We start from the raw sequence: 21,744 nt of genomic DNA on the forward strand, positions 1-21,744 counted from the left end.
ATCAGTTGGGTTTCAATTTACTGTAGAATACACAGAATTCTCGAATTTGCTAGTGCATCAGCAGTTTTTCTCTTGTTATGTCAGTTACTGACAGTCAAATAATTAGCCCATGTCAGCTAACATTTTATAAGATTGGTAGGTAAGTTAATCTAGCCAGCTATCTAAACCTTGATGGCTGAATTCCCTACCGGGCACGAAGGGCATGTGCCCAAATCTCGCTTAGGGCCCAGAAAGGCTAGAGGTGGCTCTGGGTATTGGTACCCCTTGTATATAGCTTCATTCTTGTGTGTTTTAGTTCTCTTTTTTTTATTTTTTTTATTTAACTCTGCATTATTGGGAGAGAGCTTGTAAGGTCACCTGTTTGACACACACACACACACACCAAACTGAGTAATATGTCTAATTTATAACAGGCCCTATTAGAATACTTTACAAATGCAGCCCTCCTTCCTTGAGGGTGAAATCACTGATCAGGTTTTACAGGGTAATAACTGCTTTCAGCTACTGGTCTTTGAGGCTGATGACATTGCTTTTCACTTACTGCACTTGATGCAGATGTAGAGGCAAAGTATGCCCCCTCGTGGCGAAGTTTATTAGCTCGAAATATTCCAGCACACTACGGTAGCAAACGTGAATTATTAAAAAATAGGCTATTTACCCTTATGCAGTGTTTGATATTCTTACAGCTTTAACACACTACTGCACTTAGGAAAGTAGTGACTAGGTATTAACGTAAAACGTGCTGCAAACTGCTTTACTTCGTTGTTGCTTTCCTAATAACTTTGGTCCTGCTCACCTTGCATAGATGTCTATGACATGTGAGTTATCTTGCAAAAGCTTTATAAAATGTAACATTATCTGTTAGTTCAGTATATCATTTTGAGTTCATATAAAAGAGTGTGTTGTGCAGTTAGCGATTCCTCACTTGACTGTCTGGCAGTCATACACTGCTATCGTCATTCATAGAATGCTAGTCTACTAATTACACACCTCTGGATTGCATTTTGGGTTTGACCAACAGGGATACAAAATGGTGCATCTTTTTTCAATTGCAATATTAGCGTGCAACTTTTTATTCTGACATAACTGGTACAGTATATATTACCCCCCATGCACTCAGTGTTGTTGTCTCAAGTTGATTGACAATTTCATAATACCAAGTCCAAAGGTGATCCGGATGGGGACTAGGACCTCATACATAGCATCCTTATGAAACCATCATGATGTGTAATGCCATACATCATAGAGAGGATGTATTATTCATAAGACGAGTTGGTCTACACTTTTTTGGTATTTTATTGCAACTTTAATTCACCAGTCAGCCGGGTCAAACCTCTTGCGTTTGATATTGATTTTCTGTTTCTCGGCAGATCCATCCCTATGAGGTCTGTAGCTAACGACCAAATCAACTGTCGCCATGGCATCTCCATTTCTGAAGTATGCTGTGATGGTACAGAAGTATCGGATGCCGCTGCTCATCGGTGCGGCGGGTGTTCGCGGCCCAAATGTTCTACCACGTGTTCCCAGAGAGTACTTACAGGAAGCTGTACCAAGCCTGGAACAAAGGAGAACCAGCCAGCATCTCAGACAAGCTGGAGAGCGTCTTCCATCAGGTCCTGAAAGATTCTGGTGTGGGCTCCCCGGGCGGCTACAGTGCCTTCGCCTCATTTGGCTTCCACACGGTCGGGGCTGACGTGCCCTGGCTTCCCTCTGGTGCCCAGATCAGCATCCCTGACAACTTTAACAGCACACCGGACGACCCGGCTGGCATTACCAACCACACCATCCTCATCAATGGCAAGGAGGTGGAGTGGAACAGCGACATCGGCACTGACCTCAAGGACGCGCTGGTGTTCTCTCTAGAGGCTCAGAAGTTTGCCATGGCACGGGAGGTGGCTCATCTGGAGGTGGGTGGACCCGTGCTGAATGCGGCTGTAGCGCCGTTCTGCTTGGCAGGGGTGATGGTCTTGGGGGTGACCCTGAAGCAGATCTTCAGGCTGCACGCTGGGCCTGTAGTCTTCAGGGGCGTAGTTAACATAGTGGCATTAGGCCTGGGCGCTGTGTCTTACTTCCTAACGTCTGATGCCGTCAGCCAATGGCTGGACTACAAATCAGACCGCCACACTGCAGGCCTTTCCAAGGACTATACCAAGGGAGGGGTGGAGTTCTACAACAAGATCCTCTCCCGGAACAAGATGCTACTTTTGCTGATGGGCCAGTGTCACGAGAATTTCTATCTCTAATTAATCAAACTTAATGCTCTGAATAATTCCCAGAGGGTGTAAGGCTCTGGTTTAATCATGAATTAAACAAAGGTCCACAACCGGCAAGAATGATCTGTATGTTTAATCATGGAGAGCTCTGCCGTCAAAAAACACATATACAGCTTTTATACTTCACACAAAGGCACTTTGCTCCACCCACCTTTAGGAGGCCTTTAACCAGTTTCTCAGTCCCCTTCATCCTGGAATGTTTGTCTCAGCAGTTTCTAACTCACCCCCTCTGTTAGTGGGTTTATAATGATAACCCTAACACAGTTCACACAGTCATCATCAGTTTTGGGGTTAACAATTTTAGTCATAATCATAATTCCTCTATCAGTCCACCCTTTGAATACATTTTTACACCCTTAGGATACATGTATTTATAAGCATGACCAATCTGATCTTCATACGTCAGAACTAATAAACATTTCATCCAATTGCGGTCTTTCAGGGTCAAAGTCCTCGTCATCCACCAAGCCTGGAGCATCGTTTTTCCCACTCCCCTGGTCAGAGTCCGGAGTCGGTCCATCTCTCATCATTTGTTGAGATACTGCATTCACCAACGCCTTACTCACCAATCCTCGGACACAGGGAACAAGACAACAACCACATAATACAAGAATACCCATACAAACGCTGACCGCCCCTAAGATGGTGGCTGCTATGGTTATCCATTTACCAAACATTTCATCAAACCACCCTATCCTCGATGTACTAACTCCTGAGTTCTCAGCTCATTCTTCACTTAGAGCAGTTAATTCTGAAAGAGCTCTGGTGACCGTCCCATCCGGTGTGGTGTTGTTAGGGATAAATGTGCAACAATGGCTTATCATTCTAGAGACACCGCCCCTTTCTGCCTGATCTAGAGCCAACCTCTTTTCCTAAGTCATGAGTGAGATGGCGGATAATTGTTCAGAGATCCCTTTTACTGCATCCCTAGTCTGGCCAATAAATCGTTGTTGGTCGTAATAGATATAATTAATCCAATCCACAATTTTGTTTATTGTCACCCACCAAAAGAATGTGGTAGTAAACCCTTCCCCTAATTCTTTCATAGCTCGGTATCCATCCGGTACCCCCCTTGATACCCCAATCGTATCCATCTAAATAGGGCTATTCTCCTTCTTGTTAAAACTCCTCCTACGTCTGTTTAACCCTTAACCTTGGTTCCTGGTGACTAATTCTAACTAGCTGAATCAGTAGAACCAGGGCGCACGTATCTAGCCACCCTTTTGGAATTCTCTGCCTTATACTGCCTTTACTGGCACACGCCCACCACACATCGGTTACAGGGGCTGTAAGGTTCAGAATTCTCTCCTGTGCTTCTGAACTTAAGTCAATCACATTACTACTATCTCCAATTGATAATTGGTGATGTCTTTGTTTCTCTTTACCCCCCATCTGGATGTTCAGTCCCGCCCGGTCTCATATCCCCGTCCCCAAGTGTTTTTAAACACTTGAGTCTAGGAACAATCCGCCGTGGGATGGGATTTTATCATCCCAAATTGCTTATTGACATGTACCCCACCCATTGGCTACGTCCCTAACCTTTATTTTGAATCCTACAGTCTGCCCTTCTCTGACTCCCATTTTGTAGGCCACTCGTCCTTGACTGTCAGTATGTCGGGTCGCTTCTCTTCTCTTTTACTTCTTAACAATGGTAAGGGCATAGCGTAATTGGTGGTGGATCTTGACATATCAAGACCATTGCCGAGACTATGATGCAGCTCAAGTCACCCCTATTCCCAAAAACCGCCAACCCTCTCCTGTCCTCAGTCTTTCTGCTTGGTACTACCCCATACTCACACCCTGAGAACACACTACAGTGATGATAGGTCGGGGTAGGAGATCTTCGTTAACAGAGGTGATCCCCAGACCCTATTGATCCAGTTCTTCTCTCTAACTCTGCGTGTGTTCAGTGGTGCTTGTATGTGTTCTTACCTTTTTGCAGTGGGTAACGTGGACCCAGGTTGCTCTTTCTGCTATTCTAATGGCAAAGGCAGTGACCAATATAACCTGATAGGGCCCTTCCCAACAGGCCTGCTTCCAGTTTTTCTTCTTTAGGGACTGGATGCTCACCAGTCACCTGGATAGATAGAGTGGGTCACCTTCTCCTTTAGTTTGCCTGTGGGGCACAAAACCTCTGACATACCGGTGTGGTTAATAAACTACCTTCTCACGTTTTCTGCTAGGGTGCTCTTAATTTCTATTTCTGCCTTCTCCGGTCCTCCTAACTCGGGCATTCTGTATGGTCTACCAAATCCCTTCTCCAATGGCAATAACCCTTCTTCATCTGGAGTTCTCCTGATCGTCATTAATACTATCGGTAGACCTTGTACCCCATTTCTTCCTGCTCTCCTGTGTGTTTTCCTTAACCCCTCTCTAATCATACCGTTCACATCAGTATTCTCTTTCTAGACTGTATCTAAAAAAAATGTTTTTTAAAAGTGTTTTGTCCTCTCCTTCGTATATTTATTATTTAATCCTACCATCTACTATCATCCCCCCTTTTGACACATGTTTCTGCCCATGTGTCAATATTACCACCTACCTAAACAATCACTTAGGTAATATTGGTAATTTATCATCCAATTGCCATCCCTTATTTATTTTTGAGACTGTCCCTTGCTTCTTTATTGCTCCTCCCACTTCCTTTGTCTTTTATGGCGGCTAAATCTGACTTTCATTCAGTTCAGAATCAATAGTAAGCCAATCAATCAATCCCTTATCTTGTAAAAACACTCATGTTTAGTTTAAACTCTGTTCTACCCCGGCTCTCCCGGGCTTGACCTGAAGACTGATGGTTGGACATGACAGGTCCATACTTAAATCTTTCAAACCTAACCTAACCCCCCCCTTCATGCTGTAATCAATCAAGAAGATAGCAAAGGAGAGACAATGGTTTTAGCTTGAACTCTGCTCAACCCTGGACGTTTTTTCCTCTCTGTTTGAGGAGAGAAGCAAAAGGCTCCCTTCTGCTTGATAACGTAGGACAGCCGTAGGACAGCCATGGATTCCCACTTCACTTACACACCTCTAAAACATTTAATCTAACCCATGACACATTATTTACTACTGCTCATTCTCTTGCTACAATCTGCAAATGTACCAATAAATTATCTTACCATCATTACTACCCCCTTTTCTGAACACATGAGTCACAAAGTCACTCATGCTTTCAAAAACAAAATACCAACATTGTTTATTAAACCATAATAAAAATGAAATTTAAATGACAACATTTGATAATATCTCAACTTACTTCTATCCCGTAAAAGTAATCCAAGATTAGTACAATTGACTAGCAACAGGTATCCCTCATTCAGGGAAAGCTATCTCTCTCTCTTCTGTTATTTTATGGTTCAAATCATATATCTTATTACCAAATTATAATCTTCACACTTTTCACAGTATTATAAATTACCCTCAACTTGGTAAAATAAACTATCTTAAAGTCCTCTTCTCATGCCTTTAGAATTACCAGTGTGGATGATTAATTAACACCAGAAAGTCAAAACAGAGTTCAGAGGCCATTGAAATCATTCAACAAACTATTCCATCCCATAGAATAGTAAACATTACCATCACTCTAAATATTTCATAAATGTTACTTATCCCAAGTGTTCATTAAGTCCTCATGACATTTATTCTCATAAGAAATCATGTATACCCTAAACTTGTTATGATTTAACTGGATAAGAACCCAAATGCAGACAAGTACACGAAGCCAGAGAAGTATTAACAGGTTTATTTACAATGTTCAAAGTCCAGGTTTCCAAATATAGGGGAAGAGCAAGTCCAGGTTACAGGGAGGGTAACAGATCCAGATCAGGGCAGGTGTGGTACCGTAATGTCCTAGTGTCCGTGATGAGTCCAAAAGAGAGGTCCGGTAGTGGAGAGCAGGATGGTGGTGGCAGGAGTGAAGCGGAGGCAGGAGTCAGGTTCCAAATATCTGGCACAGGAGAAAAAGTAAATAGAACAGACAAAAAAACACAAAGAGCAAAAAAATAACCAGGTTGAGTTGGCAGCGAGACTAACATGGTCGTCTTGACTATGATCTGACGATGAGTGGTAAGTTTGACCGGGTCTTAAAGGCTGAGGTGATTATGGTGAATGAGCTGCAGCTGGAACCCTGACTCCCGCACACCAGACTTCACTCCTGCAATCAAGGACAGACAGAGGGGAGGGAGAGAGCAGAGAGAGCTACCTAGCAGCAGTAGGCCTAACAGTACCCCCTCTACGGACGCCACCTGGCGGCCGACGGGGTTTATCGGGATGTAACCTATGAAACTCTCGACCAGAGCAGGATCCACAATGAAGCTCCTGGGCACCCAGGAACGTTCCTCGGGACCATAACCCTCCCAATCCACCAGGTACTGGAAACCACGACCTCGGCGGCGAACATCCAGAAGTCGCCGGACAGTGAGACCGGACCCCCACCCACGATCCTGGGCGGAGGAGGGGGACGAGAGGGCGGGCACAGAGGGCTAACCGACACAGGCTTAATCTGGGAAACATGAAAGGTGGAATGAACCCGTGGGGAGGCAGGAAGCTGTAGCTTAACCGCGCAGGGGGTTAACAATAGACAGTATCTTGAACGGTCCTATAAAAGCGAGGCGCCATCTTCTTAGACTCCACCTTCAATGGAAGGTCCCGTGACTTCAGCCATACCTCTTGACCAGGAGAGTAACCGGGAGCCTGGGACCGGTGACTGTTGGCTTGCCTCTGCATGTACGCCGAAGCTCGGGACAGAGCTACTCCTGGCCTTCCTCCAGACCTTGAAGCAGCGGCGCATGTGGGACTGCACCGAGGGTACCGCCAGTTCCCTCTCTTGGGAAGGGAACAGGGGAGGTTGATAACCCAGAGCACACAGAAAAGGAGACAAACCAGAGGAAGCGTTAGTCAAGGTGTGTTATGAGCATATTCCACCCAGGGGAGCATGGAGCTCCATGACCCAGGGTTAGACCCAGTGACACAGCGAAGAGCGGTCTCCATCTCCTGGTTCGCTCTCTCGGCTTGCCCGTTGGTCTGGGGGTGATATCCAGAGGACAGGCTGGATGTAATGCCCAAAGCTTTACAGAAAGCTTTCCACACCTGGGAGACAAACTGGGGACCCCTGTCAGAGACAATATCCGTGGGTAGACCATGAGAGCGGAACACATGTTCAACCAAAATATCAGCAGTCTCTCTGGCAGTGGGCAGTTTAGGTAGGGCCAAAAAATGAGCGAACTTAGAAAAACGATCAATCACCGTAAGAATGACAGTCTTACCAGACGAGGGGGAAGTCCAGTGACAAAATCCATAGCGATATGCGACCAGGGCCGGCTGGGTATAGGTAGAGGTCGTAGATGACCAGCGCTGGCCTGGGTGGAGTTTTTACTTCGTGCACATACCGTACAAGCAGCAATGAAGGCTCGAGTGTCCGCCTCCATCGTGGTCCACCAGAACTTCCGTCGCACAAAGTCAAGGGTCCGCGAAACTCCAGGGTGACAGGTAAGGGGAGACGAGTGAGCCCACTGAAGTACCTGGGAGGCCGAGCAGACTCAGGGACAAACATCCGGTTAGGAGGACCCCTCCCAGGGTCAGCTTGATGATGTTGAGCCTGTCTAACAATCCCCTCGATGTCACATGTGATGACTGCAATACTGCAGGTAGGAGGCAAAATGGGTTCAGGGTTACTACCAGTATCAACAGCCGAATGAACACGAGACAGGGCGTCAGGCTTGACGTTGCGTGACCCAGGACGGTAAGACAGAGAAAAATTGAATCTCCCAAAAAATAGTGCCCACCTGGCTTGACGGGGGGTTGAGCTGCTTTGCTGACTGGAGGTAAGCCAGATTCTTATGATCCGTCCAAACGATGAAGGGTTGTTCCGCCCCCTCCAACCAATGTCGCCACTCCTCGAGAGCCAGCTTAACGGCGAGCAGTTCACGATTGCCAACATCATAATTCCTCTCTGCCTGAGAAAGTTTCCTTGAGAGAAAAGCACAGGGATGCAGTTTGTTATCTTCAGGAGAACGTTGTGACAACACTGCACCTACCCCAGTGTCGGATGCATCCACCTCCACGACAAACTGGCGGTCGGGGTCCGGCTGCATCAGAATGGGAGCCGAGGCGAAGCGATGTTTCAGTTCTTCGAACGCTGATTCGGCCCCTTCATTCCAAGCGAACGGTCGTGAAATGGAGGTGAGAGCGGTGAGTGGTGCCGCAATGCGGCTGTAGTCCTTGATGAACCTCCTATAGAAGTTCGCAAACCCCAGGAATCGTTGAAGTTGTTTTGCGGGTAGAGGGAGCTGGCCAGTCCGTGACAGCAGAGATCTTAGCTGGGTCCATCCGCAACTCCCCTGAGCTATGATGTAACCCAAAAAGAGGTCTCAGACACATGAAATTCACATTTCTCCATCTTCACAAACAGTTTGTTCTCCAACAACCTTTGCAACACCTGGCGCACATGCAGTTCATGTTCCTGGGAGGACTCTGAGAAAATCAAGATATCATCCAGATAGACAAAAACAAACCGATTCAACATGTCCCGAAGGACATCATTGACTAGTGCCTGAAAAACAGCAGGGGCATTGGACAACCCAAAAGGCATAACCAGATACTCAAAATGTCCCAAGGGTGTGTTGAAGGCAGTCTTCCATTCATCACCCTTACGAATGCGCACCAGGTGATACGCATTTCGTAGATCCAGTTTCGTAAAGATGGTAGCACCATGAAGGAGGGGAAAAGCAGAATTAATCAAAGGCAGAGAATACTTGTTCTTAATGGTGATGTTGTTAAGACCACGGTAATCAATACAGGGTCTGAGGGTCTTATCCTTCTTAGCAACAAAAAAGAATCCCGCTCCTACAGGTGACGAGGAAGGACGCATAATACCTGCCGCCAAGGAGTCCCGAATGTAGTTCTCCATAGCCTCCGTCTCCGGCCGGGAGAGATTGTACAGGCGACTGCTGGGGAGCGGGGCTCCTGGCTGGAGGTCAATGGCGCAGTCGTAAGGCCAGTGAGGAGGAAGAGAGGTAGCTCTGTGTTTGCAGAAAACGGATGCCAGGTCATGATACACGTCAGGGACAGCAGAGAGATCCATGGACTCCAGTGGAGGTTGAGGCACAGTATTGGCAGGAGTCTGAGCAGAACACAAACAATTCACATGACAAAATGTGCTCCATGAAACAATGTTACCTGTCACCCAATCAATGTGTGGATTGTGTCTTATGAGCCAGGGAATACCAAGGACCAGGGGTGTCTGTGGGCAGTCGATAATATGGAATTGAATGTTCTCCTGATGATTTCCCGACACTCTAAGACAAACAGGAACAGTTTGATGGGTAATACTGGGTCAACAATTGTCCATTTAGACCCTTAGCCTGCAGCGGACAGTCCATAGGAACAGTCTCCAAATCCATTTGTTGAGCCCACTCTATCCAAAAAGCTTTACCGTCGGCACCAGAGTCAATCAGCGCACTAACAGAGAAATTCTGGGACTGCCACTGGAGGGATGCCTGGAGCAGAATGCGGGAGAAGAGGAAGAATCCGCTGCTCGGCTCACCAAAACTTCTCCCATTAATGATGAGCCGGCCCTTTTCCCCGGAACGAACTGGGCAGGAAGGAACGAAATGACCAGCTTCTCCACAATACAGGCAGACCCGAGCCTGAATACGACGTGCACGCTCCTCTGAGGACAACCGTGCACGACCCACCTCCATGGCTTCGGGTTCAGTGCTCCTCGTATCGACTCGGGAAGACACGGCTTTCTCCGTAGGGAAGATGCAGGGGAGGAGTTTGTTGATGACAGACAGGTTGCTTGGAACTAACACTCCTCTCCCGGCGGCGCTCCCGAATCCGATTATCCAACCTGATAGTGAGTGAAATAAGATTATCCAGCGTAGCCGATTCATCATATGACACCAATTCATCTTTTAAAGTCTCAGACAAAGCATTGATGAACACTCCTTGTAATGCCTCGTCATTCCAACCACTCACTGCTGCTAAAGTCCGAAACTCCACTGCCATCTCCGCCACACTACGAGCCCCCTGTCGAAGAGAAAACAACCGTTTTGCAGCCTCCTTGCCTCGTACGGGGTGGTCAAAAACCTTCCTCATCTCCGTGGTAGAAGGCAACGTAAGCGTTGCAAATGTCCGACTGACTCTCCCAGACCGCGGATCCCCAGGCACGAGCGGAACCGCTAGTAGAGTTAATAAGGTAGGCAATACGGGCTCTTTCTGAGGCGTAGGTGAGGGGCTGTTGTTCAAACACTAACGAGCATTGAGTCAAAAATCGCCACAGGTTCCCATGTTCCCGTCATAGCGCTCTGGAGCAGGAACAAAAGGCTCTCTGATCTGGGCTGAAGGGGTAGTAAGGGCAGACACTTGATTGGTGAGTAATTGAACCTGATTAAGCAGCACCTGACTGTCCTCAGCAATCGTCTTAAACAGGGTATCATGTTGGCCAAGTAAAATGCCCTGATTGGCTATGGCAGTCCAAATTTCAGTGCACTCTGGGGTGGTATCCGAGCTACTGTCTGCTGGGTTCATGTTGGTCAGATCATACTGTTATGATTTAACTGGATAAGAACCCAAATGCAGACAAGTACACGAAGCCAGAGAAGTATTAACAGGTTTATTTACAATGTTCAAAGTCCAGGTTTCCAAATATAGGGGAAGAGCAAGTCCAGGTTACAGGGAGGGTAACAGATCCAGATCAGGGCAGGTGTGGTACCGTAATGTCCTAGTGTCCGTGATGAGTCCAAAAGAGAGGTCCGGTAGTGGAGAGCAGGATGGTGGTGGCAGGAGTGAAGCGGAGGCAGGAGTCAGGTTCCAAATATCTGTGGCACAGGAGAAAAGTAAATAGAACAGACAAAAAACACAAAGAGCAAAAAATAACCAGGTTGAGTTGGCAGCGAGACTAACATGGTCGTCTTGACTATGATCTGACGATGAGTGGTAAGTTTGACCGGTCTTAAAGGCTGAGGTGATTATGGTGAATGAGCTGCAGCTGGAACCCTGACTCCCGCACACCAGACTTCACTCCTGCAATCAAGGACAGACAGAGGGGAGGGAGAGAGCAGAGAGAGCTACCTAGCAGCAGTAGGCCTAACAAAACTCAGTCAAAAACCAAAAACCACCATAAAATTCACTGTGTGTTCCTTTAAGACGTATCACCTATGAACTGTTGAAAACCCCCTAAATTCAACATAACAACCCTTTATAAACGTCATACTAGGTGTGTTATTTTTTATTTGAAAAACCCAATTGAAAAACAACAACCAAAAATAGCCAGGCCCCACTTAATTTGGTAGCTCACTTTTACAACCTAAATACTGCCTAACTTCACTATGCTCTCCCTAGCCCTGGGCAACATTCCAATGAGATAAGCTAATCTCTTTCTCCTGGTTATACATTTTGTTAACCTTCAATTACCATCAGTAATCTAAAGATGGTAAGTACACACAAAACATGATACCGATATCCCCAGTCCTAACTCATCAATAATCGTTTGTATCAATCTAATTCCTCATAACTAATCCATAAAACCACTCAAAATTCCTTGAGTATACAATGATTATGTTTAATTGATTACCCTTCAGATCATGTCCTCTTTAATCTGCTCCATGTGATCTCGTCTCAAATGATCCATTATCAATTATTTGACAATCACCATAGGAAAATCTGTCTCCCCTTCTATTGTTCCTTTCGCCCCTGTAAATGTCATATTTCATTCATTAGCCAATACAATCACATACTCCGTGTAAGTAAGACATAATATTTTATCCCAGGCATCCCCTTAACATAATGCTATAGGAGACTTCCATCAATCCTGGAAGACACTATATAATACCATGTTTCATTAAGTTCACTACACCTTCTAATATAACCCTATAACCCCTTTCTATTAATTTAATCATCGCAACCTGTTTGTCACGATCGTCAACAGATGAAGCGGACCAAGGCGCAGCGTGATAAGCGTACATTCTTTATTTAGTACACACACGAACCAAAACAACAAACGAAACGAAACGTGAAGTCCTAGGTTATACACAAAACCTTACGGAACAAGATCCCACAAAATACTAGTGCCAAACAGGCTGCCTAAGTATGGTCCCCAATCAGAGACAACGAGCTACAGCTGTCTCTGATTGGGAACCACCCTGGCCAACATAGATATAAACGATCTAGAACAAAAGCATAGAAAATGTAACAGAAACTCCACACCCTGGCTCAACATTTAAGAGTCCCCCGAACCAGGGCGTGACAGTACCCCCTCCCAAAGGCGCGGACTGCGACCGCGCCACACCAACACAACGGGGTAGGGGCCGGGTGGGCATTCCGCCTCGGAGGCGGATCCGGCTCCGGGCGTGACCACCACTCTCTCTCTACCCCCCCCCCCCGTAGCGCCCCTGGTCTGGTCTGGCCCTGCTGGCCGGAGCTGGACTGGACACCGGTGGAGCGGATTGCTCTGGCTCCGGTGTGGAGCAGCTGACCGGTGCCGGACCAGGCACCGGTGGAACAGTCAAGGACCGTGCCGGACTGACGACGCGCACCACTGGCTTCGGTGCGGAAGCAGGAACGGGCGGACCGGGCTGACGACGCGCACCACTGGCTTGGTGCGGGAGCAGGAACGGGCGGACCTGGCTGGCGACGACGCACCACTGGCTTGGTGCGAGGGGGCAGGAACGAGCCGGACCGGGCTGACGACGCGCACCATTGGCTTGGTGCGGGGAGCAGGAACAGGCCGGACCGGCTGACGACGCGCACCACTGGCTTGCGCGGGAGCAGGAACGGGCCGGACCGGCTGACGACGCGCACCACTGGCTTGGTGCGGGGAGCAGGAACGGGCCGGACCGGCTGGCGACGCGCACCACTGGCTTGGTGCGTGGGGCGGAAACGGGCCGGACCGGGCTGACGACGCACACCATTGGCTTGGTGCGGGAGCAGGAACAAGCCGGACCGGGCTGGCGACGCGCACCACTGGCCTGGTGCGAGGGGCAGGAACAGGCCGGACCGGGCTGACGACGCGCACCACAGACTTGGTGCGAGGGACAGGAACAGGCCGGACCGGGCTGGCGACACGCACCACAGGCTTGGTGCGGGGAGCAGGAACAGGCCGGACCGGGCTGGCGACGCGCACCACAGGCTTGGTGCGGGGAGCAGGATCAGGCCGGACCGGGCTGGCGACGCGCACCACAGGCTTGGTGCGAGGGAAGGGAACAGGCCGGGCTGGACTGTGGAGACGGACTGGAGGTCTGGAGCGGAGAGCTGACACAACCCGTCCTGGCTGAATGCCTATTTCCACACAATCTGTGTGAGGCATCAGCACAGGACGTAAAGGGCTGTGCACTCGTACTGGCACTACAGCACGTGGCACTGGCGCAGGATATCCGGGACCGAGGAGGGGTACTGGAGGCCACGAGCGTTGAGCCGGCACACTCCGTCCTGGCTGCATTCCCACCTTAGCACGACACGTGCGTGGTGCTAGCACAGGACGTACAGGACTGTGCCGGAACACTCACGGCACAGTACGTGGCTTCGCATAACACGGAACCTGCCCAGTCTCACGCTGCCTAGCCTGAGTACGGGGAGTTGGCTCTGCTCTACCTCTAGGCTCCGCCAACCACCCTTCCAGCCCCCCAAACCTGGTGGCCTCCTCTCCTAGTCCGCCGATTCGTCCTGTAGCTGCCTCCAGCAGCCCCGTCGTCCACGCCGTGTGCCCCCCCCCCAAAAAATGTATTGGGGTTGCCTCTCGCGTGTTCGTCGTCGGCACGGTTGGCGCCGTTTCTCCTCTCCTACCTGGGCATTTAATTTTGCCCATGGCCCTCTGCCCGCGAATATGTCCTCCCAAGACCACCTATCGCCCACCTGGGACATCGCCAACTTCTCCTCCTGGGCACGCTGCTTGGTCCTCTCTTGGTGGGATCTTCTGTCACGATCGTCGACAGATGAAGCGGACCAAGGCGCAGCGTGATAAGCGTACATTCTTTATTTAGTACACACACGAACCAAAACAACAAACGAAACGATACGTGAAGTCCTAGGTTATACACAAAACCTTACGGAACAAGATCCCACAAAATACTAGTGCCAAACAGGCTGCCTAAGTATGGTCCCCAATCAGAGACAACGAGCTACAGCTGTCTCTGATTGGGAACCACCCTGGCCAACATAGATATAAACGATCTAGAACAAAAGCATAGAAAATGTAACAGAAACTCCACACCCTGGCTCAACATTTAAGAGTCCGTCGAGCCAGGGCGTGAAACTGTTGCATTGATGTTTTTTTAAATATAAACCTATTGTTTAATAACTTCATACTTATAACCAATGTTTATTCAATCCATCATCCTAATAGTCACAACTATATCCCATTGTTCAACGTACCATAAACAGATTATCGTTTTAGAAATCACCAATTATTTTCATACACCACTGGTGTTACCCAACCTATACAATAAAGTAATAACCATTAGACTTTGTCAAAGAAATGCTTTTCATTCAACTATTCAAACTTCTGCTCGATATAGTCAAGCAAGTACAACTCTTTTACCCGGGAACTAGAACCACAAATTATTTTCCTTTGTCCTCAACTTAAATTATTTTCACAGCTCTATCGCAATTTCAGTTCGCTATTCAATTTCTTTAACTGTTCTCTCTGATTAGGCCCTAATTAATAAAATAAAGACTTGCTATTGTTGATAAGCATACATTTAATTATATTCCTATAATTTGAACTATGTACTGTCTCTCACCCCTGACGATGCGCACCACTGGCTTGGTGCGGGGAGCAGGAACGGGCCGGACCGGGCTGGCGACGCGCACCACTGGCTTGGTGCGAGGGGCAGGAATGGGCCGGACCGGGCTGACGACTCGCACCATTGGCTTGGTGCGGGGAGCAGAACCCGACCGGGCTGGCGACGCACACCACTGGCCTGGTGCGAGGGCAGGAACAGGCCGGACCGGGCTGGCACGCGCACCACAGGCTTGGTGGAGCAGGACGGCCGGACCGGGCTGGCGACGCGCACCACAGGCTTGGTGCGGGGAGCAGGAACAGGCCGGACCGGGCTGGCGACGCGCACCACAGGCTTGGTGCGAGGGACAGGAACAGGCCGGGCTGGACTGTGGAGACGGACTGGAGGTCTGGAGCGGAGAGCTGACACAACCCGTCCTGGCTGAATGCCTATTTCCACACAATATGTGTGAGGCATCAGCACAGGACGTACAGGGCTGTGCACTCGTACTGGCACTACAGCACGTGGCACTGGCGCAGGATATCCGGGCCCGAGGAGGGGTACTGGAGGCCACGAGCATTGAGCCGGCACACTCCGTCCTGGCTGCATGCCCACCTTAGCACGACACGTGCGTGGTGCTAGCACAGGACGTACAGGACTGTGCCGGAACACTCGCGCACAGTACGTGGCTCCGCATAACACGGAACCTGCCCAGTCTCACGCTGCCTAGCCTGAGTACGGGGAGTTGGCTCTGCTCTACCTCTAGGCTCCGCCAACCACCCTTCCAGCCCCCCAAACCTGGTGGCCTCCTCTCCTAGTCCGCCGATTCGTCCTGTAGCTGCCTCCAGCAGCCCCGTCGTCCACGCTGTGTGCCCCCCCAAAAAAATGTCTTGGGGTTGCCTCTTGCGTGTCCGTCGTCGGCACGGTTGGCGCCGTTTCTCCTCTCCTGCCTGGGCATTTACTTTTGCCCATGGCCCTCTGCCCGCGAATATGTCCTCCCAAGACCACCATTCGCCCACCTGGGACATCGCCAACTTCTCCTCCTGGGCACGCTGCTTGGTCCTCTCTTGGTGGGATCTTCTGTCACGATCGTCGACAGATGAAGCGTACCAAGGCGCAGCGTGATAAGCGTACATTCTTTATTTAGTACACACACGAACCAAAACAACAAACGAAATGATACCTGAAATCCTAGGTTATACACAAAACCTTACGGAACAAGATCCCACAAAATACTAGTGCCAAACAGGCTGCCTAAGTATGGTCCCCAATCAGAGACAACGAGCTACAGCTGTCTCTGATTGGGAACCACCCTGGCCAACATAGATATAAACGATCTAGAACAAAAGCATAGAAAATGTAACAGAAACTCCACACCCTGGCTCAACATTTAAGAGTCCCCGAGCCAGGGCGTGAAACTGTTGCATTGATGTTTTTTTAAATATAAACCTATTGTTTAATAACTTCATACTTATAACCAATGTTTATTCAATCCATCATCCTAATAGTCACAACTATATCCCATTGTTCAACGTACCATAAACAGATTATCGTTTTAGAAATCACCAATTATTTTCATACACCACTGGTGTTACCCAACCTATACAATAAAGTAATAACCATTAGACTTTGTCAAAGAAATGCTTTTCATTCAACTATTCAAACTTCTGCTCGATATAGTCAAGCAAGTATAACTCTTTTACCCGGGAACTAGAACCACAAATTATTTTCCTTTGTCCTCAACTTAAATAATTTTCACAGCTCTATCGCAATTTCAGTTCGCTATTCAATTTCTTTAACTGTTCTCTCTGATTAGGCCCTAATTAATAAAATAAATACTTGCTATCGTTGATAAGCATACATTTAATTATATTCCTATAATTTGAACTATGTACTGTCTCTCACCCCTCCCCCCCGCTCCTTCCTACACAACGGGGGAGGCGCGAGGACCTGCCCTAATCATCTTCCTTCTTACGAAATCATGTCATTAGTACTTGTAACATATTTTCATACACCTTTCTAGAATACTTCTACTTAAGCTATCTAATTCAACCTTTCACATTTCTCAATCCACGTAGTAATCTAGATCCATAGCCCCAATGCGAAAGCTTTACCCACTGTCCCTACCTGGGTTCGAACCAGGGACCCTCTACATACATTGCCAGTCACTCCACAAAATCCGCGATCCTTTCAAAGCAACTACTTCCAGTTCATAGAGCAAGTGACGTCACCAAATGAAAACCACACTAGGTCTCACCTCATTCAGCAACACAAAAACAATCTCTCCCTGCACCTATTCGTGTTGAATAAGTGAGTATTTTTTTCTATTTAACCCAAACCACGCTACAAATCTTCCATTCAACATCACCAAACCAAATACTCAGTAGTATCCGGTTACCACCCATACCAGCCGTTGAATTCCACTCATACATACAGATTTCACCTTATGCCATTGAAATGCCCAATAAACCATAATAGTTCAATGGAACCCTCTATTGGCTATCTACTATATTATACATTACTTCTATAACAACATTAGTTATGGTCCGATTACCCATTAAACCTTATCACATGATCAAACAACGGCACAACCTTGAACTCATATTCTCTACTTTCTCACCCATGACGTACATCTACGTTTGGGTGAGAAAGTTCATACGTATATATCGTTAGAAATGTATAGGTACCTCTCAAATAATCGCTTCGTGGTGTTTTTAGCTAATTCTTAATCAACACAAATCACTTCTTCAAACATTTTACCCGTGGAACCAAAAAATAGACTGTCATTTCCCGGACACTGCCCTTTCCTTTATCTCTGCAGTCGCGATGGTTATGACCTGTTTTGTTACAGTATTTACACGGGGCCTCACACTCTCTGGCAAAATGACCCTCCTTGTTACAGTTAAAGCACTTCCTCTTATCTCCTCCCCTATTCTGCCTCCCTGATTTATTATAGCTCTCTAATCTCTTCAACTCTCTGTGTTTAAATTATCTAGCCCTTCTTGACTCTTTCTCTCTATCCAGTTCTTTCCTTAGCCTGCCTATTTCCTTTCAAAATCAAATCAAATCAAATTTTATTGGTCACATGCGCCGAATACAACAGGTGCCCTTAACCAACAGTGCATTTATTTTTAACAAAAAAAGTAAAAATAAAACAACAACAAAAAAAGTGTTGAGAAAAAAAGAGCAGAAGTAAAATAAAGTAACAGTAGGGAGGCTATATATACAGGGGGGTACCATTGCAGAGTCAATGTGCGGGGGCACCAGCTAGTTGAGGTAGTTGAGGTAATATGTACATGTGGGTAGAGTTAAAGTGACTATGCATAAATAATTAACAGAGTAGCAGCAGCGTAAAAGGATGGGGTGGGGGCAGTGCAAATAGTCCGGGTAGCCATGATTAGCTGTTCAGGAGTCTTATGGCTTGGGGGTAGAAGCTGTTGAGAAGTCTTTTGGACCTAGACTTGGCGCTCCGGTACCGCTTGCCATGCTGTAGCAGAGAGAACAGTCTATGACTAGGGTGGCTGGAGTCTTTGCCAATTTTGAGGGCCTTCCTCTGACACCGCCTGGTATAGATGTCCTGAATGGCAGGAAGCTTGGCCCCAGTGATGTACTGGGCCGTACGCACTACCCTCTGTAGTGCGTTGCGGTCGGAGGCCAAGCAGTTGCCATACCAGGCGGTGATGCAACCAGTCAGGATGCTCTCGATGGTGCAGCTGTAGAATTTTTTGAGGATCTGAGGACTCATGCCAAATCTTTTCAGTCTCCTGAGGGGGAATAGGCTTTGTCGTGCCCTCTTCATGACTGTCTTGGTGTGTTTGGACCATGATAGTTCGTTGGTGATGTGGACACCAAGGAACTTGAAGCTCTCAACCTGTTCCACTACAGCCCCGTCGATGAGAATGGGGGCGTGCTCAGTCCTCTTTTTTTTCCTGTAGTCCACAATCATCTCCTTTGTCTTGGTCACGTTGAGGGAGAGGTTGTTGTCCTGGCACCACACGGCCAGGTCTCTGACCTCCTCCCTATAGGCTGTCTCATCGTTGTCGGTGATCAGGCCTACCACTGTTGTGTCGTCGGCAAACTTAATGATGGTGTTGGAGTCGTGCCTGGCCATGCAGTCATGGGTGAACAGAGAGTACAGGAGGGGACTGTGCACGCAGCCCTGAGGGGCCCCCGTGTTGAGGATCAGTGTGGCAGATGTGTTGTTACCTACCCTTACCACCTGGGGGCGGCCCGTCAGGAAGTCCAGGATCCAGTTGCAGAGGGAGGTGTTTAGTCCCAGGATCCTTAGCTTAGTGATGAGCTTAGAGGGCACTATGGTGTTGAATGCTGAGCTGTAGTCAATGAATAGCATTCTCACGTAGGTGTTCCTCTTGTCCAGGTGGGAAAGGGCAGTGTGGAGTGCAATAGAGATTGCATCATCTGTAGATCTGTTGGGGCGGTATGCAAATTGGAGTGGGTCTAGGGTTTCTGGGATAATGCTGTTGATGTGAGCCATGACCAGCCTTTCAAAGCACTTCATGGCTACAGACGTCAGTGCTACGGGTCGGTAGTCATTTAGGCAGGTTATCTTAGAGTCCTTGGGCACGGGGACTATGGTGGTCTGCTTGAAACATGTTGGTATTACAGACTCAGTCAGGGACATGTTGAAAATGTCAGTGAAGACACTTGCCTGAGTTCTGTAAGTTATTTCTCTAAAACTTCCCTCTCTTCCAACATTCCGGCTTGGCCGTCATATGGTGGGGGAGGGGCGGGGACCAGTCCTAATTTTCTCCTACACATGACAACGTTATCATCTGGGCTTCCTTTCCAAGCCTGCTCTGCTAAAACTCGATATAACCTTTCTGCCCTTTGCTCTGGGGGAGGCACTGAAACCTCAACTTTTACTTCATTTTCTCCTTTCTCCTTTTCTGTCCTTCCTCTCTCTTTCGAGCCTCCAAAAGCCATACTCTCGCTGTCTCTAGCCCCTCCCCTCGCTGTTTCTTCAAATCCGTTCCACAGTTTACATGCATCTGTCTAATCATAGCCTCTAATTTCTCTACATCGAGATGCCCAATAAATCCATACCTCTTCTCCCAAATGGATCCATAATACATATTTCTTTGATCCCTTCCTAACATATATCTTTCATCCCCCGTTAATTCTCGGACCTCTTTAGAATATTTATTTCCCATGGTAGAAAAATAAGAAATCCCCCCGTCTCCCTTATCATTTAGTAATAATTCAATCAATAATTATTTTCTTTGGGACTTATTATTAGGTGCGACTTTTGAGCAAATGTTATGATCTGCTTTTGTAATCAACCATTTAAATTATTCAACCCGTAACCCAGAGTTTAAGACCCCAGTTTCATGAAACGGATGGGACAACCATTTTTTTTCTCACGCGACCTATTTTAGTCCCTTCCTTGAAACAATTATCACGTATTTCGATGGATCATTAGGTCTCACACGTATACAACCTTATACGATTTTTTGCTAACACGATCCGTAACCCAGAGGTCGTAACTGCTCTAGTTTTATGAAATAGACAGAGTTAGAGCAAATCCCCAGTTGTTTATGACTCTTGACTTGTTTAATGTATCTATCTCACACGATGATAATTATCTCCCTTCCTGTTTATATTGTAAAGACTGTATCTTGTACAATCTCAATATTAACTAGTTTATTTTGGTATAGGCCTATTACCTAGAGTCATTTTCGGACCCCCCTTCCTTCCTTTATACCCTTATGAGATTTTGGTAACTATTCTCTGCCCTTCACAAGAATTACTATTCTATACAAGTTCAAATCATTTCACCAAAAAATCCATGAATAAAAATTACTGACCTTATCCTTGCAGTTGGGATTTAAATGCTTTTTCAGATCTCGTCAACGTCTTTATTGTTCATAAGTTCATCACCGGCCTGTTTATAACCTTAACGTCAAAGGCCAGGTATATTCTATACGGATACTATCATCCGCCCGTGCACGGTTTTCGGTGTCCTCAGAACAATAAAGACGTATTTTGAGCTCCGCTCGAAGGACCATTTGTCACGAGAATTTCTATCTCTAATTAATCAAACTTAATGCTCTGAATAATTCCCAGAGGGTGTAAGGCTCTGGTTTAATCATGAATTAAACAAAGGTCCACAAGAATGCAAGAATGATCTGTATGTTTAATCATGGAGAGCTCTGCCGCCAAAAAACACATATACAGCTTTTATACTTCACACAAAGGCACTTTGCTCCGCCCACCTTTAGGAGGCCTTTAACCAGTTTCTCAGTCCCCTTCATCCTGGAATGTTTGTCTCAGCAGTTTCTAACTCACCCCCTCTGTTAGTGGGTTTATAATGATAACCCTAACACATTTCACACAGTCATCATCAGTATTGGGGTTAACAATTTTAGTCATAATCATAATTCCTCTATCAGCCAGAAGGGGGAGGAGATGTACGTGCCCAGTGGCAACCTGTTCTCTGCTCACCTGCAGAGATGCCATGGCGTCAGTACACCTCCAGGAAGGATGGCATTGTGGGCCTACTTAAGGAAGAGAAGACCTAAAATGGACATTGGAAGCCCACTAATTTCTGAGCTTTGGCGTCTAGCCAGCTACTTGTAAAGTCTGAGACAAGACTAGAAGCCCACCACTGTTTTATTTATGCAATCACAATTACTGTAAGAAAAAGTTAATTTCAACCACATGTAACATTGCCTGAATAATGACAGTCATCCCTGACCTTGAATTCTTCCTTTTCTCTTATCAGAATCAATTTTACCTTT

General features: G+C 47.3%; 1 pseudogene; it reads left to right on the forward strand.

The window, feature by feature from the left end:
* The first annotated feature begins 1,417 nt into the window (after nucleotides 1–1,417).
* On the forward strand, nucleotides 1,418–21,525 carry LOC121536105 (annotated as a pseudogene).
* Nucleotides 21,526–21,744: the final 219 nt, after the last annotated feature.

Source organism: Coregonus clupeaformis, chromosome 23 (genome assembly GCF_020615455.1).
Source record: "Coregonus clupeaformis isolate EN_2021a chromosome 23, ASM2061545v1, whole genome shotgun sequence".
Lineage (NCBI taxonomy): Eukaryota > Metazoa > Chordata > Actinopteri > Salmoniformes > Salmonidae > Coregonus > Coregonus clupeaformis.